Source organism: Nicotiana tabacum, chromosome 24 (assembly GCF_000715075.1).
Source record: "Nicotiana tabacum cultivar K326 chromosome 24, ASM71507v2, whole genome shotgun sequence".
NCBI lineage: Eukaryota > Viridiplantae > Streptophyta > Magnoliopsida > Solanales > Solanaceae > Nicotiana > Nicotiana tabacum.
The window spans coordinates 57,970,710-57,977,571 of record NC_134103.1 but is presented as its reverse complement, the minus strand read 5'-3'; positions in this window follow the sequence as shown (position 1 = coordinate 57,977,571).

The window sequence follows — 6,862 nt, the reverse complement described above, 5'->3', positions numbered from 1 at the left end:
GGTTGGTTGAGCAGCTCGTACTAGGTGAGATGATGTTATTGGACCTAGAATTAGTGCAATCGGATTTGGATACGGTATATTTGGAAGAAAAATGTCATTAGTCCACTTAGAATTCGGAAAATAGCCTTTGTCAGGTGGGAAAACTCAATGACTTGTTGATTTGATGGGTGGTTATGAGTTTCTACATGTTTCTTTCATCATGCAGTGCTACGAAGGCTTGGAACGAGGTTTTATCTGATATGAAGTAGATTACCGATATCGGGTTTGGTAATGAGCAGCTGATGCGGTCAGAAGGTATTGCTATGAGTATATGACTTATGCAGTATATCGCATGGTTACATCTTGGGATTATATTTATGGCTTGATGTGGATTGTGGGGATTGGTACTATATATACATAAGGATCGTAACTGATAGAGAATTCCAGACTTTGGAATTTAGTTCTAAGACTTGTGGACTAAGGTCGAAGGAAGAATCTTTATTTGGGATTGTGTTAATTGACTTATATAGATATAGGTGGAATGAGATTACTCATGGGTGTGCATGAAGAGCTTTTTTAGTTATGTTGACGGCTTTGGAATGACTCTTGGCATGTTCAAAGATGAATGTATGTTTAAGTGGGAGAGAATGTAACGACATGACCAGTCGTTTTGAGCTTTAGCATTCCGTTCGATGGTTTGAGGCCTTGAGTAGCTTCATATGATGTATTACGACCTGCGTATATGGGTGGTTTAGATGTCGTAAGGTTCGGGCTTGATTTGATAGAGTGAATCTCAATTTGGAAGTTTTAAGTTGGAAGAGTTAACTAATATTTGAATTTTGAGTTAACAACTTCGGAATCAGAATTTGATGGTACTAATAGGTTCTATGGTTATTTTAGAATTGAGCGTATGTTCGGAATGGAATTTGGATGTTCCTATAAGGTTTTGGCTCTATTTGTCGAAAGTTAGCAATTTGAAGAATTGGAGAGTTCATAGGTTTGGTCGGGAGTTGAATTTCGTGTTATCGGACTCGTATTATGGTTTCGAGACCCTGGATAGATTCATTTATTTTATTGGTACTTGTGTGCAAAGTTTGTTTGTGATCCGTAATGTCTATGTGCGATTTAGACGCGTTGGACGAAGTTTGAATGTTTGAATATTTGAAAGTTAAGATCTTTGATTGTTGGTTTTAATATTATTTGTGGTGTTTCGAGCCTTGTGATACGTTTGGATAATATATTTGGACTTATTGGTATGATCAGATGGGGTCCCGAGGGGCTCGAGTAAGTTTTGAGGTAATTTCGGACCAATTCGGATGAGTTTGCGGTGCTCGTTTCTGGTGATCTCTGATGAGCTTCACGATCACGTGAATAGGTTTGCGATCGCGTAGAGTGTTTTGGGAGCTGGATCAGTTGTTCTTCGCTTTCACGTAGAGAGGTCCGCATTCGCATATAGGAAGAGGCTGACAGGAGATTATTCTTGACATTCGCGAAGGCGGGGATCATTTTGGTGTTGAAGAGATTGGAGCTGGGGGCAATGTGCTTCGCGTTGGTGGGGGGGAGGGGTGTCCGCGTTTGCTTATGAGGGTGGCCATTGGTCTTCACGTTCTTGATGGTGCCTATGCGTTCGCGATGAGTTACTCCATGCAGTGATTTGTTTGTGCTTCGTGATCGCAGAGCAGTTGGTCGCGATCGCGGAGAGTAATTTTGAGTAAACTTATAAGTTGTGTATTTTTCGATTTTGACTCATTCTCTCATATTTTGAACCCTAGACTTGGAGAGGGGCAATTCTAATTGGAGATTTTCATACAAGATTAAGGGGTAACTGATTTCTACTCATTTTTGGTATTATTTCAAGAATATACACGAATTATTAATACCCTATGGCCAAAACATAGAATTTTGAGATAACATTTGGGGGTTTTGTATACACTTTAAGAGAGTGTATTTTGAGGATTTGATTACCGACTTGCACTTAATTTTTTAATCTAATCATAAATTTTGAACCTATCAGGTTATCGGTCATCTGGATTTTGTATTGATTCTGGATTTTGGGGACGCAAGCTCGGGTTGACTTTTGTTGACATTTTAGAAATTAATCAAAGATCGAAGCTTTATTGTTTTGGTATTGCTTCCTATAGCATTGTTTGACTTTCTTGGATGGTGTTTGTCTTGGATTTGCATGATTGAAGGGCTAGAGCGAGGGTTCGGCACGATTTAAGGTTGAAGACTAGCCTGATAAGGTAGGTGTTTTGCCTAGATTTTGTTTGAGGGAATATTTCCTAATAAATGACATTGTCTACTACATGCTGGGGTGATGTATATGCGAGGCGACAAGCATATATGCATGTGCCATGGTTATGGTATACTCGATTCAATGACTACGTGAACAATATGAACATACTAGGGTTAAAGGTTGAGGTTAAAGATTCCTTACTTCGAGCAGGATTAACTATTCTTGATATTGCTGTTATACTTGATCTGGACATAGTCACACGTATATTATGAACACGCATCCGTACTTGTTATTCTTGTGTTATGATTTAAATTATTGTATGACTACTTGAGTTTCCTTACCCCCATTGAAGACTATAATTTGTCTTTTGATGTATAATTGGGTATGATAATTATTTGGATGATGGATTACATATTGGATCCATAGTCATACGTACATACAAGCATACATCACACCGAGGGATCATCCCTTGTATACATGCATACACACATGCATGATTATCTCTCTGCGTATGTGCATTTAATATGCTTATTTCTTATTTATATGCATACATTCCTGCATATGGTTCTCAGATTTGGACTGAGGTTATGATATGAGGTTTCTACTCTGAGGATATTCTGAATTGTGATATTGATATTGAATTGGTACAAGGTCCCTGTCGTGTGATGGCTGTGATGTTGGCACGAGGTCATTACCATGCGATTGATATGATTGTGGCATGTGAGTTGTACGTGCGGTTATAGTCATGAGTTGTCCATACAACATGTGGATAAGGATCCATCTCCCTAGGGTCACCTTCTCATATTTCTCAGTTGATCATGTACAAGCTGGTTGTGAGAAACTGACAAGTTTCTGGTTGACGTGGATTATGGAAAACTGATCAGTGGTTGGACTTTGCATCTCTTCTCTATTTGCAAACTCTTTGGTTGTATACATGATTTTTACGGCATATCTTCTCTATATGCTAGTTCCGAAATGAATACATGCATTTTATGCGTATCTTCTCTATATGTTGCTTTACTTGATGTAATGATTCACAATACATATCTTCTCTGTATGTTAATCTGTGTAACTTGACCTTTTTATTCATGCATATCTTCTCTATATGCAACTATCGACGGATTGTTTGATATTTTATGCATATTTTCTCTATATGCAATTGTTGACGGGTTATTTGGTGTTCAGATGTATATCCTGTCTATATGCTAAATGTAGTTGTTTTATGATACTTGTGCATATCTCCTCTATATGCCGAACTATAGTAGTTTATGATACTAGGGCATATCATCTCCATATACATCTATGGTCTTACCTGTACTTAGATTTTGGAATTGTGGTGTGTACATGTATATGCTACTAAACTACGTACGTTAAGTAAAGTGAGTATCTTTTGATTTGAAAACCTCGTCACTACTTCATTGAGGTTAGTCAAAATACTTACTGAGTACATGGGGTCGGTTGTACTCATACTACATTTTCGATCCTTGCATGCGGATTTTAGAGCTGAGCTGCTGTGGATGTCGATGTAGCATTGAGGAGGTACCAGCATTCCAGACAAAAGCTACCACCTGTTCATTGTAGATTAGAATTTTCACTTCTATTTATGAATATTCAAACATGTATTGTATTTTCTTCATACTAGCATTGTAAATCTAAATTTTAGCGGCTCATGAATGGTGCTACCAATCTTTGGGATAGGTGTATGGGTTTTTTCTGCCATCATATTTATTCTTCATATATGATCTTTAATTCGAGTATGTTATTTAATTGTTTGGCTTACCAAGCATACTGGGGTTAGGTGCCATGTAACGACCCGGCCGATTGTTTTGAGTATTTTAGCCCTGATCCCTAAGTTGGAGGCTTAAGTTAAAAGAGTTGACCATAGTTTGACTTTTGTGTAGACGACTCCGGAATGAAGTTTTGACGGTTCCAATAGCTCCGGATGGTATTTTGGACTTAGGAGCCTGTCCGGATGTTGATTTGGAGGTCCGTAGGTTGTTTCAGCTTGAATTGGCGAAAGTTAGAAAGTTGAAGGTTTGGAAGGTTGTGAAGTTTGACAGGGAGTTAACTTTATTGATATCGGGGTCGGATTCCGATTCCGGAAGTTGGAAAGGTCCTTCATGTCATTTATGACTTATGTGCAAAATTTAAGATCATTCAGAGTTCTTTTGGTGTGATTCGGCGTTAGGTTTGGAAGTCGGGTGTTCATAGTTTCAATAGGCTTGAATTGGGTTGCGATTCGAAGAATCGATGTTGTTTGATGTGATTTTTTGCCTCGAGTAGGTCCGTTATGCGTTTTGGAACTTGTTGGTATATTCGGATGGGGTCCCGGGGCCTCGGGTGTGATTCAGATTGAACCCGAAACAATCTTGGACTTGATGGATTGCTGAACCTGCTGGTGTTCTGGTGTCATCGCACCTGTGGAGGGATTGGCTGCAGGTACAGACACGTAGGTGCATGAGGTTGATCAGAGAAGTGGCCTTGAGTGAGCTTGGCTGGGATCGTAGGTGCGAGGTGATTTCTGCATCTGCTAGTCCGCAGGTGCAGAGGAGCTGGTCGTAGATTCGGACCAGGCCAACTTGGTCTATTATCGTAGAACCAGACATTATCCGCAGGAGCGCGTGCACAGAAGCGCCCCTATGTCCGTAGGAGCAGAAGCGCATATGCGTATTTTGTCCGCAGAAGCGGAGAGTGCTGGACCTTAGTGAGGACCGCACCTGCAATGGAAATTCCGCAGGTGCGGCTGTGGGTTCGCAGATGCAAAATCGCTGGGCAGAAAAGGGCTTAGGTCAAGGCTTTCATCTCATTTTTATTTTTTGGACCTAGAGAGCTCGGTTTGTGGCGAGAGTTTGAGGGATTTTCAATAAAATCATCGGAGTAAGTGATTCTAACCCGACTTTGACTATATTACATGAATCCATTGTTATTTTCATTATTTAATTAGTGATTTGCGTTGGAAATTTGGGAAAAAATTGTGAAAACTTCTTTGACTAAAATTTGGAGATTTGAAAGGTGATTTGAGGTCGGATTTGAGTAATTATTGTATGGTTGGATTCGTTATCGAATGTGAGTTTGGATTTTGTAATTTTGGTCAGATTCCGAGATGCGAGCCCGGAGTTGACTTTTTATTTCTTGTTAAAGATTGCAACTTTATTGTTCGGAATAGATTCCTATATTTTATATTTATAGTATGAAGTTATTTTGGCTAGATCCAAATTTTATATTTGGATAATCGAGGGAAGGCTTACTAGTGGATTGGGTTAGCGTGTTTTGAGGTAAGTGTCTTGCCTAACTTTGTGTGGGGGAATTGCCCCTTAGGATTGGTGTTGTTTTGTGTTAATTGTGATAAATGGAAGCCGTATACGCAAGGTGACGAGTGGGTACACGGGCTAAACATGGTAAAAGACCGGTTCTAACTATGTAGATTTCTTTCACGCCTTTAATTGAGTTATCATAATATGTTATATTCATCATCACTAGTCTATCTTTACATGCTTTACTTGTCTTATTTCTTACTTGTTAATTGCTTTTACATGCCTAGTTGAAATTGTTTTTTTCTCTATTCCTTATTCATTATTTAACTGGTGAGTTCCTTACTTAAAATTGTTATTTCTTGGAATATCTTATTGTTGAAATTGATATTGAGTTATAAAGGTCGTGATTCACATTGAGGCAAAGTTGTAAAGTTGTGATACTATTTTTTTTGAGTTATTCACTTCCGGTTGTTATTGTTGAGACTCTTGTGCATATTGTGGTTGAACCATGGGTTATTTATTGTGGAAACACCATTATTGTTGACGTCTTTTGCAAGTTGTGATATTGGGCACTTGAGGTACGATTTGTGATACGTTGTGATATTGATACGCATGCGGTGGTATAAGGATTGGGGTTGAAACGCATGCGATGAGATAAGGTGGGCTTGATACGCATGTTGTTAGTAGTGGAACTACTTGAAGCCACGTGGTGTGATGAGGTGGGCTAAAACGCAGGAAGCTATTTCGGGAAAATAATTTTCAAAACTAAATGCAAGGCTCCCGCAGTGATATAAGGAAAGATTGTAAATTGTTTTGTGATATGAGACTATGAGGCGGTACCTCGGTAGTGATTCTTGTTGATACTTTTTTACTAATTCACTTGTGTTTTGGTTGTTTTGTTTCCTTGGCATATCATTCCTTGTTTTCTTCCGTGATGCATTATTTGCCTTAGTTCGGTGTAGCTATTCTTGGTATATTTCTTCATTGTTTCATTTTTCATTGTTTATTATTATTACACTATTATATACATGTTCAATTTCTTATTTATTCCAGTAGGGCCTTGACCTGACCTCGTCACTACTCTACCAAGGTTAGGCTTGGCGCTTATTGAGTACCGTTATGGTGTACTCATGTTATGCTTCTACACATCTTTTGTGCAGATCCAGGTACCTATTACCAGCCCAGGCACCACTGAGTCGAGTTCAGATTTGGAGACTTCAAGGTACACCTGCCGGCGTCCGCATGCCTTAGAGTCACCCTCTAGCTAGCCTATTTCATTTTCTTTCACTTTTATAGACATTGTTGTATAGAGAGATTCGGTACTTTCTTGTAGAGCTTGTGACTTGTTATCACTGGATTTTGGTGAGTTGTGTTCCGTTGAGTTACGAAGTTC